Raw genomic sequence first — 11,741 nt, forward strand, 5'->3', positions numbered from 1 at the left:
GCCTCATTCATTTACTCATTAAGTAACATTTGTTGACCCACTGCCACATCTGAGTTAGTGCCTCTGCAGTAAAGCAACTTAGAGAAAAAACGTCATGTACAAAAATAGCCATGATACAGGATAACATGAGTTCTGATTCACTTCCCTCCATTAGAAACACAATTGTGTGTCTCTTCTTAAGCGTATGAGGCCTAATTATCAGTGTGTTGTTCTGTCCCTTTATAGCCAGGCTTTTGGAATTAAAGTGAATGCCTGTACTCATGGTCTTCTTTTAATTTCTTCCTAAATGTGATCAAACTCACTATATTCTAATATTTGCCTCTACTCAACCAATGGCATATTTCTGTGAGGTCAACAATGATCTGGATGTTAAATGTAACAGTTATATTTCAACTCTTAATTTTTCACCTTGCTTAAGTATTTCATACTGTCAATTATTTTCTCTTTTTAAAATTTCTTATTTTGTTCCATTTTCTTGAATTTGTTGTTATATTTCATTGTATTTAGTCAGTCACTCAGTCACGTCTGACTCTTTGTGACCCCATTGACTGTAGCCTGCCAGGCTCCTCTGTCCATGGGGATTCTCCAGGCAGGAATACTGGAGTGGGTTGCCATGCCCTCCTCTAAGGGATCTTCTCAACCCAGGGATCGGACCCAGGTCTCCCACATTGCAGGTGGATTCTCTACCATCTGAGCCACTAGGGAAGCCCAGGAATAGTGGAGTGGGTAGCCTCTCTCTCCTCCAGGGGAACTTCCTGACCCAGGAATTTAACTGGGGTCTTCTGCATTGCAGGCAGATTCTTTACCAGCTGAGCTACCCAGGAAACTCTATATTTCATTAGTATACTCCAAAGTTTTTCTGTCTCTGGACCGATTCTATTTCTGGGTCAGTCATCTCTTTAGGCAGCCTGGATTATTTTTCCCTTTCCAATTGTTTTGAGGTTGATATTCTTGGGATTCTCACCTCAGTTCCTCTTTCTTTTCTTTATGGAATTTTACCCACTTTTATAACTGTAAAGAACAAACTGTACCTCTAACCTAAGTGCTCTTACATCCTTCTCTGCATTTCAGTACAGACTTATATATTCAGCTACCTATTTTGCATGTCTCCAGTGTTCCACAGGAAGATAAATCTCAGCTTTTCCAATACTGAGTGTATCTCCTTTTTCACATGTGCTTCCTTTTTATTTTCTAATTTGATGAATGGCACCACTGCCTATTCAGTTGCTGAAGCAGAAATACAAAAGTTTCTCTTAAGTTCATCCTTTCTCTTAGTATCCTCATCCTGCAGATGAGGAAACTGTAGGTTCTTGTTCCTTGTTAGCTTTGACTGTGTCTCTACCTCCTCCTCCCTGTTGCTGGTTCCTTAGTCAGGCCTGTCTTTCAACTAACTTGTTTTGGAAGTCTCCTGACTAGTCAAATTTCACCTCATTGTGGCCTTATCAATCAACTCTCCATGCTGCTGCCAGCTTAGTATCAATAGAATACAAATTGACATCTGATATACAAGCCTCGGATCAGTGAAAGCCCCCTTTACATTCAGGATTAAATGTAAAACAATTCTTTCTTCAGGATCTAGTTGCTGCCTGCATTTCCATCTTCATCAGTCATCACTCTGATCCTCTATGAAGTAGCCCTTGGTTTGGGCTTCAGTTTCCTAGCACTTTGAATCCCTTGAATGCATCATGATCTTTCTTGCCTAGTTATTCTTGCACCTGAAATTCCCCCTGTTCCTCTTGGCTTCCTTAAATTGACTCATACATTAAATTTCAATTCTGATGCCATTTCTACATTAAAACCTTCCTTGAGTTATAGCTTATTTTTTTTTAATTATAGCACTTTCTGCTTAGCATTGCAATTGTCCTCTCTAATCTTTAGTTGTCTATCTCAGTGCCTTTTACTATTCATAACACATGAGTTGAATCAATTGAACCATAATTGGTTCTGTCCCCAATATCTATCCACTCTGTCCCAGGGCTTCTGGACATACCCTTGACAGAGTTCCTCTGCCTAGGTTTGCTGGTGCATTGGCTCGTGGCAAACAATATGCAATATCTGATCCTGAAGTCACTAGGAGTTTGAGACAAAACCGGGCTGTTTTGCTTTTTATTAGTGAGAGAGAGAAAGATAAAAGAACTATGAAATAACTTCCCACTTAATTTAAAGCATCATTTTAATGTCATCTATATTAGGGATGCAAATCTTTTATCTTTGTGGTCTGTCATTACTCTTCACTTTACCATGAAAAATGTCAGAATGATACTGTTTGACTTAAGTACTTCCTGCTTCTTCAAGTCAAGAGATCTTATAAGTAAAATGTCTTACTATATCTTTGCATTATACATTTATTGGGGTGTATTGATTATCAGTTGTCTTCTTTATAAGCATTGTGTAATTTATTTTTATAAATTATTATCTATCTAGTTATCTATCATCTCTGCCACATTTTTTTTTACCCACATCTTAATATTTTTTATTTAGAAAATATGTATAAAATATATTGGAAGGAAATTGTAATAGTTGTGAATAATGCAATGTCAGATCATATCTTCCTTCCAATCTTTAATGCTTTTTTGTTTTAATAGTGAACCTTTTCTTACCTTTATGATTAAAAAAAAACAAGAAGAAAATCAACAAAATAAAGGGAACGTATATATATGAAAAGTAATAACATTTTATATTCAGGCCAATCCCTTTCTCAGAGAACAATGACCCACATTCCTTTTTTAAGACTTACTTAACCAACAAAAGGTTATTAAGTGCCTTAACCAAGGGGAAAAGTGCTATGATTTAGAAGACAGAAAACCTAACTCTGCTTTCAGTCTCCATCCGTCTGGCCAATGTCCTCCGCCTCTGACTCAGAGTCCTGCCTTCAGACGTGGGGTGAGCAGTTTCTAACCAGCATCAGGGGCCTGGGGGTGGGCAATGCTTTAGAAGGTAGAAGAGGACAAGGAAGACAAACCGATAGTGGAGCTTTATTTCAAGAGATGGGCAAGAGTTGACTGCTGAAAAGATAAAGGAAGCTATTTCAGGCATAGGGAACAGCCTTGTGCAAAATCTCACAGAACTAGAAAAGCAAGATGGAGTCAGTTTGGCTGAAGATTACTATGCATATGAACTGGAGAAAACTAGAAAGATTGTTTGCCACATAATTTTGTTATTCCATAAATTTTGGTAGGTATTGATGAAAGGAAAATACTTTTTCTTTTCTTGGAACTTAATTTTTTAATTTGAAGGATAATTTATTTACAGAATTTTGTGGTTTTTCTGTCATACATCAAAATCAGCTATAGATACACCCATGTCCCCTCCCTCCTGAATCTCTCTCCCATCTCCCTTCCCATCCCACCCTTCTAGATTGTCACAGAGCCCCTGTTTGAGTTCCATGAGTCATACAGCAAATTCCCATTGGCTATCTGTTTTACATATGGTATTGTAAATTTCCATCTTACTCTCTCCATACATCTCACCGTCTCCCTCCTCCCCTCCCCCCATGTCCATAAGTCTCTTCTCTAGTCTGTTTCTCCATTGCTGCCCTGAAAATAAAGTCATCAGTACCATCTTTCTAGATTCCATATGTATACACCAGTGTATGATATTTATATTACTCTTTCTGACTTCAGTCTGTATAACAGGCTCTAGGTTCGTCCACCTCTTTAGAACCAATTCAAATGTGTTCCTTTTAATGGATGAGTAGTATTTCATTGGGAGAAGGCAATGGCAACCCACCCTAGTACTCTTGCCTGGAAAACCCCATGGACGGAGGAGCCTAGTATGCTGCAGTCCATGGGGCCAGGAAGAGCCGGAAATGATTTTTCACTTTCGTGCATTGGAGAAGGAAATGGCAACCCCCTCCAGTGTTCTTGCCTGGAGAATCCCAGGAACAGTGGAACCTGGTGGGCTGCCAGCTATGGGGTTGCACAGAGTCGGACACGACTGGAGCAACTTAGCAGCAGCAGCAGTGTTTCATTGTATATATGTATTGCAGCTTCTTTATCCATTCATCTGTTCATGGATATATAGGTTGCTTAAATGTTTTCAGTTCAGTTCAGTCGCTCAGTCGTGTCCAACTTTTGTGACCCCATGAATTGCAGCACACCAGGCCTCCCTGTCCAACTCCCGGAGTTCACTCACTCACGTCCAAGTTGGTGATGCTATCCAGCCATCTCATCCTCTGTTGTCCCCTTTTCCTCCAAATCCCACCCAGCATCAGGTCTTTTCTTATGAGTCAACTCTTCACATGAGGTGGCCAAAGTACTGGAGTTTCAACTTTAGCATCATTCCTTCCAAAGAACACCCAAGACTCATCTCCTTCAGAATGGACTGGTTGGATCTCCTTGCAGTCCAAGGGATTCTCAAGAGTCTTCTCCAACACCACAGTTCAAAAGCATCAATTCTATGGCACTCAGCTTTCTTCACAGTCCAACTCTCACATCCATACATGACCACAGGAAAAACCATAGCCTTGATTAGACAGACCTTTGTTGGCAAAGTAATGTCTCTGCTTTTGAATATGCTATCAAGGTTGGTCATAACTTTTCTTCCAAGGAGTAAGCATCTTTTAATTTCATGGCTGCAATCACCATCTGCAGTGATTTTGGAGCCCAAAAATATAAAGTCTGACACTGTTTCCACTGTTTCCCCATCTATTTGTCATGGAGTGATGGGACCAGATGCCATGATCTTTGCTTTCTGAGTGTTGAGTCCCAAACCAACTCTTTCACTCTTCTCTTTCACTTTCATCAAGAGGCTTTTTAGTTCCTCTTCACTTTCTGCCATAAGGATGGTGTCATCTGCATATCTGAGGTTATTGACATTTCTCCCGGCAGTCTTGATTCCAGCTTGTGCTAATTCCAGCCCAGCGTTTCTCATGATGTACTCTGCATAGAAGTTAAATAAGCAGGGTGACAATATACAGCCTTGATGTACTCCTTTTCCTATTTGGAACCAGTCTGTTGTTCCATGTCCAGTTCTAACTGTTGCTTCCTGACCTGCATACAGGTTTCTCAAGAGGCAGATCAGGTGGTCTGGTAGTCCCATCTCTTTCAGAATTTTCCACAGTTTCTTGTGATCCACACAGTCAAAGGCTTTGGCATAGTCAATAAAGCAGAAATAGATATTTTTCGGGAACTCTCTTGCTTTTTCCATGATCCAATGGATGTTGGCAATTTGATCTCTGGTTCCTCTGCCTTTTCTTTTTTTTTTTTAATTTTATTTTTTATTTTTTAAATTTATTTTTTATTTTACTTTACAATTCTGTATTGGTTTTGCCATACATTGACATGAATCCACCACGGGTGTACATGCGTTCCCAAACATGAACCCCCCTCCCACACCCCTCCCCACAACATCTCTCTGGGTCATCCCCGCGTACCAGCCCCAAGCGTGCCATATCCTGCATTGGACATAGACTGGCAATTCGATTCTTACATGATATTATACATGTTTCAATGCCATTCTCCCAAATCATCTCACCCTCTCCCTCTCCCACTGAGTCCAAAAGTCCGTTATACACATCTGTGTCTTTTTTGTTGTCCTGCATACAGGGTCATCATTGCCATCTTTCTAAATTCCATATATATGTGTTAGTATACTATATTGGTGTTTTTCTTTCTGGCTTACTTCACTCTGTATAATCGGCTCCAGTTTCATCCATCTTATTAGGACTGATTCAAATGTATTCTTTTTAATGGCTGAGTAATACTCCATTGTGTATATGTACCACAGCTTCCTTATCCATTCATCTGCTGATCAGGACTACTATTCAACATAGTTCTGGAAGTTTTAGCCACAGCAATCCTCTGCCTTTTCTAAAACCAGCTTGAACATCTGAAGTTCCTTGTTTTAGCTATTGTATATAGTGCTGTAATGAATTTTGGGGTACATGTGTCTTTTTCAATTTTGGTTGCCTCAGGGTATATGGTAATTTTGTTCCTGATTTTTTAAGAAATCTACGTACTGTCTTCCATAGTGGCTGTATCAGTTTACATTCCCACTAGCACTGAAAGAGGGTTCACTTTTCTCCACGCTCTCTCCAGCATTTACTATTTGTAGACTTTTTGATGATGGATGGCCATTCTGACTGGTGTGAGGTGGTAGTCATTGTAGTTGTGATTTGCATTTCTCTAATAATGAGCAATGTTGAGCATCTTTTCACGTGTTTTTTAGCCATCTGTATGTCTTCTTTGGAGAAATGTCTGTTTAGGTCTTTTTCCCACTTTTTGATTGGGTTGTTTGTTTTTCTGGTATTGAGTTCTATGAGCTGCTTGTATATTTTGGAAATTAATTCTTTGTCAGTTGTTTCCTTTGCTATTATTTTCTCCAATTACAAGGGTTGTATTTTCACCATTTGTAGTTCCCTTTGCTTTTTAAAAGCTTTTAAGTTTAAACAGGTCCCACTTGTTTATTTTTGTTTTATTTCCATTACTCTAGGAGATGGGTCATAGGAGATCCTGCTTTGATTTATGTCATCGAGTGTTCTGCCTATGTTTTCCTCTGTTTCTGCTCTTACATTTAGGTCTTTAATCCATTTTTGAGTTTATCTTTGTGTATGGCATTAGGCAGTGTTCTAATTTCATTCTTTTGCACATAACTGTCCAGTTTTCCCAGCACCACTTATTGAAGAATCTGTCTTTGCCCTATTGTATATTCTTGCCTCCTTTGTCAAAAAACCCACAGGTGCATGGGTTTATCTCTGGACTTTCTATCCTGTTCCATTGATTTATATTTCTGTCTTTGTGCCAGTACCATATTGTCTTTGTGACTGTAGCTTTGTAATATAGTCTGAAGTCAAGAAGGTTGATTCCTCCAGCTCCATTCTTCTCTCTCAACTTTGGCTATTTGGGGTCTTTTGTATTTCCAGATGAATTGTGAATTTTTTTGTTCTAGTTCTATGAAAAACGCCATTGGTAATTTGATAGGGATTGCACTGAATCTGTAGACTGCATTTGGTAGTATAGTCATTTTCACAATATTGATTCTTCCTACTCAGGCACATGGAATATTTCTCCATCTGCTTATGTCATCTTTAATTTCTTTCATCAGTGTCTTATAATTTTCTGTATACAGTTCTGTAGTCTACTTGCTGCTGCTGCTGCTGCTGCTGCTGCTGCTGCTGCTTCTGTGTCGCTTCAGTCATGTCTGACTCTGTGCGACCCCAGAGATGGCAGCCCACCAGGCTCTCCCGTCCCTGGGATTCTCCAGGCAAGAACACTGGAGTGGGTTGCCATTTCCTTCTCCACTGCATGAAAGTGAAAAGTGAAAGGGAAGTCACTCAGTTGTGTCTGACTCTTAGCGACCCCATGGACTGTAGCCTACCAGGCTCCTCCTCCCATGGGGTTTTCCAGGCAAGAGTACTAGAGTGGGGTTCCATCGCCTCAGGTAGGCTTATTCCTAGATATTTTATTATTTTCATTAAAAAGGTGAATGGGATTGAGTCCTTAATTACTCTTTCTTTTTTTTCATTATTAGTATATAGGTATGCATGTGATTTCTGTGTATTGACCTTATATCTTATGACTGCTGAATTCAATGATTAGCTCTTAGTAATTTTCTGATAGTATCTTTAGGATTTTCTATGTATACTATCATAAGATAGTTGGATGGTATCACTGACTCAATGGACATGAGTTTGAGCAAGATCTGAGTTTTGGTGATGGACAGGGAAGCCTGGTATGCTGCAGTCTAGGGGATTGCAAAGAGTCAGACACAACTGAGTGACTGAACTGAACTGATCATGTCATCTGCAGACAGTGAGAGTTTTACTTCTTCTTTTCCAATCTGGATTCCTTTTATTTCTTTTTTTTTTTTTTTTTTCTGTCTCTAATTGCTATAGTTAGGACCTTTAAAAATATGTTGAATAATAGTGGTGAAGAGTGGACATCCTTGTCTTGATCCTGATCTTAGATTGAATGCTTTTAGTTTTTAACCATTGAGAATAATGTTTGCTGTGTCCTTATCATACATGGCCTTTACTATGTTGAGATAGGTTCCTTCTATGCCCATTTTTTGAAGAGTTTTTTTTTTATCATAAATGGTGCTGAATTTTGTCAAAGGCTTTTTATCCTTCTATTGAGATGATCATATGGTTTTTATCTTTCAAGTTGTTAATATGGTGTATCACATTGATTGATTTGTGGATATTGAAGAATGCTTGCATCCCTGGAATAAACCCTACTTGATCATGGTGTATGAGCTTTTTAATGTGCTGTTGAATTCTGTTTGGTAGAATTTTTTTTGAGGATTTTTGCATTTATGTTCATCAGTGATGCTGCTGCTGCTAAGTCGCGTCAGTCGTGTCCAACTCTCTGCGACCCCATAGATGGCAGCCCACCAGGCCCTCCTGTCCCTGGGATTCTCCAGGCAAGAACACTGGAGTGGGCTGCCATTTCCTTCTCCAATGCATGAAAGTGAAAAGTGAAAGTGAAGTCACTCAGTTGTGTCCGACTCTTTGAGACCCCCATGGACTGCAGCCTACCAGGCTCCTCCGTCCACGGGATTTTCCAGGCAAGAGTACTGGAGTGGGGTGCCATTGCCTTCTCCGTGATATTGGCCAGTAATTTTCTTTTTTGTGTGTTGTCTTTGTCTGGTTTTGGTGTCAGGGTGATTGTGGTCTTGTAGAAGAAGTTTGGAAGTGTTTCTTCTGCAATTTTCTGGAAGAGTTTCAGAAAAATTGGCATTAGCTCTTCTCTAAATGTTTGATAGAATTCTCCTCTGAAGCTCTCTGGGGTTTTGTTTTACGGGAGGCTTTTGATCACAGTTTCAATTTCAGTGTTTATAATTGGGTTCTTCATAATTTCTATTTCTTCTAGGTTCAGTCTTGGGAGGTTGAACTTTTCTAAGAATCTATCCATTTTCTCTAGGTTGTCCATTTTATTAGCATTTAGTTGCTCATAATATTTTCTTATGATCTTTTGTATTTCTGTGTTGTCTGTTATAAACTCTCCTTTTTTATTTCTAATTTTGTTGATTTGATTTTTCTCCCTTTTTTTCTTCTTGATGAGTCTGGCTAAAAGAGAAGGGAGGGAAAAGCAAAAAGGAGGGGGTGGAAAAGAGGATAACGAGAAAGAGTAAAGGAAAAATAGAAAAGCAAAGAAAAATAGACATATGTGAAAAAGATTTATATATATTCAGGAACAGCTACTGTGAGTAAAGAACTAGAAGAAAAGCAGTTGAATATATCAAAACACAATCAGAAAAATCAGCAAAAAAAGGGTGAAAAAGAAATCTTAAAATGAAATTTTTTTTAAACAAAAAAAAACAAAGAGGAAAACTCTATAGCATCACAAAAGGCTAATATGAAGGTAGAAATGTATATGGGGAATAAGCAGTGTGATTTACAAGAAAGAAAAAAAGGTTCTCAAGGTCTTAGGTCTTCTTGCTTGTGGAGTCTGCCCCCAGGGATGGGGGTGGGTTAGGGTTCTGTGATGTTTTCCTGGTTGGGCGAGCTTGTGCCTGTGCTTGGGTGATAGAGCTGGATCTCGCCTCTCTGAAGGGCAGTGTCCAGTGGTAGGTTTTGGGGTGTCTGTGGGTTCAGTGTGCCTCTGGGCAGTCCTTCTGGCTTTGGCAGTGTTAGACACATCTACTTCTGCAGCTGCTTCAAAGTGGCCCTCTCGGCATGTCTTCACTGCTGCCAGCCCCCTACTTATCCCTGGAATCATTGGCAGAGTTTCTGTTCCCTCATCCTGCGCTTTGCTCCTGGCTGGAGCTTGCTAGGTAGGGTCTTGTGTGGCTCTTTTCTTGTCTCCCCGACCATGCCCTCTGCATCATGGAGACTTGTGTGGGCTTCCCTCAGCCCTTGAGCTCGCCCTCTGGGTCGCAGGTCTTGTGTGCACTTGCCTTGGTCCCCTGAGCCCTCCCTCTGTGTCCCTAGGCTAATGTGCACTTGTCTCAGGCTCACCGGACTGCCCTCTGCACCTCACAATTTGTGTGCACTGCAGAGGTTTGTATGCCACCCCTCTCTCGGCATGCTGGCCTGCCCTCTGTGCTGCAAGGGTTGTGTGTGCTGAAGAAGTTTATATGCCTCCCCACTCTTGGCACCACAGGCTGCAGGGCTTCTATGGGCTTCCCCTCACTCCCCGAGCCTACCATCTGGTTGGGTCCACAGTCTGTGAGCTGTTCATGAGCTGAAAAGTGCAGCTTTTCTTTTTTTTCTGCCCTCTAAGTCCCTACTTTGCCTGGTTTTCTAAGACTCCACAGTTCCCCCTTGGGCCCACCTGCAAGGGAGTTTCCCAGTGCACAGGAACTCCTCCAGCTTCAGGACTCCCTCCTTCCCTCGAGGCACAAGGTCCCATCCAGGATTTCTCCATCTTTTCCCTTTATGTGTCTCCATCCTCTTTCCTACCTCATTTCGGGGAGCTTAACCCGCCCCCCTGGGAGGCCTGGGGTCTTCTGCTGTCACCTAGAAGTTGCTTTGTAGTAGTTGTTCGATATCTTGATGAGTGTTTGATGTATTTGTGGGGAGGCTGGTGTTCAGCCATCTTCTTCTGTCTTCTACTTTTTCTTTCTTAGTTAGCTCTAAGTAAGTATATCATATGCAGTATATCATTTTATGCAATATATCATTTTGTTAAAATTAATATGCATTGAATTTTTTCTTCAGCCTTTGTTTTCCAGGTATTAGTACTATTTTTTAAAATAATTTTTATTGGAGTAAGTATTTTTGTCTGGAAGAATCTCATGAACAGAGCAGCCTGACAGTCTGCAGTCCATGGGGTTGGAAAGATTCAGACATGACTTAGCAACCAAGCATGCATCCGTGGTTGCTTTAAGTGTAAAATAGATAATTAATCAGAACCTTTCCACTTCTTTAAACTTATCAAAGTTTATTTGTATAACCCCCTTTGGACGAATCTCATTATATTTTTGTTTTATCACAAGTAGTTTCATTTTTGTCTATGGTTTTAAAGCACAATTCTTGCATTTTATTTTTCCCATTTTCAGGCATCATTGGGGGATATAAAGCAGCCATTAGTAGAATGACTGTCACATTTCTAAAGAACCTAAAATAGTATTAAACTTCTCATCTTGACTCATAATTCATGTTTGTCCCATAGTTAATCTTATTGGAAAAGTAACTGCAAAGTGAATGAGAGCAGTTATGCGGCTATTTTATATATATATGAGAGGGTGTGGCTATATTAATTTCTTTCACTCTACTTTGAATGTAGTGGTACCAGGCACATCCCCTCATGATCATAGCTTATTTCAACCAGAAGGTTTCTAATTTAAATAAATTCTGGTTTTGTTAATCATCAAAGGTAAAACCATGTCATCATATGCTGTGTGCTTTTAAATCAGTGATTCTGAAGCAGATTGTTCTTTGATATTTCTATCATTTTTTCATGAGCTGGCATCAGGAACTTTGGCAGCTAAAAGAATTCAAGCACTCTGAGCAGAGTTTAGATGTCTCCTGATGGTGGGATGGTCACGGTTATTCTGAATGAGATTGGTGAGCACTCAGTCAATGAATAAATGAGGGCCTTGTTTGAAGTCAGGAGGCTGTAAATGTTTCCTTTTCATAAGCTCCAGCTCTGATCATTTTTCATCTGTCCAAGTGTCCTTAAATGTGTCATTTGGTGCTTATAACTCTTAGGGAGCTTACAATTTTTAGAATATAATCTGCTTTACAGGGTCCTTTGTAGTGACCCCCAAGAACCTTTGTAGATCAATGTGGTCTTGATGCTTGCCCGAAATTGCCTTCCAGACCACCAGGGGTAGTGTAAAGAGGCCTTAGCTACAGT

The 11,741-nt window shown here is 40.1% G+C and overlaps 1 protein-coding gene and 1 long non-coding RNA gene across 2 annotated transcripts in view; one reads left to right on the plus strand and one right to left on the minus strand.

The window, feature by feature from the left end:
* TMEM117 (transmembrane protein 117) overlaps nt 1-11,741 on the plus strand; it is a 585,912-nt gene that overhangs the window by 261,045 nt on the left and 313,126 nt on the right. The gene's annotated exons all lie outside the window — the stretch shown is intronic.
* LOC120857913 lies at nt 7,520-7,767 on the minus strand. Its single transcript, XR_005719773.1, has 2 exons — nt 7,731-7,767; nt 7,520-7,583 (listed from the first exon to the last, which is right to left on the minus strand). It is a non-coding gene; the product is annotated as an uncharacterized LOC120857913 (long non-coding RNA).

This window comes from Oryx dammah, unplaced genomic scaffold, assembly GCF_014754425.2.
Source record: "Oryx dammah isolate SB20612 unplaced genomic scaffold, SCBI_Odam_1.1 HiC_scaffold_29, whole genome shotgun sequence".
NCBI lineage: Eukaryota > Metazoa > Chordata > Mammalia > Artiodactyla > Bovidae > Oryx > Oryx dammah.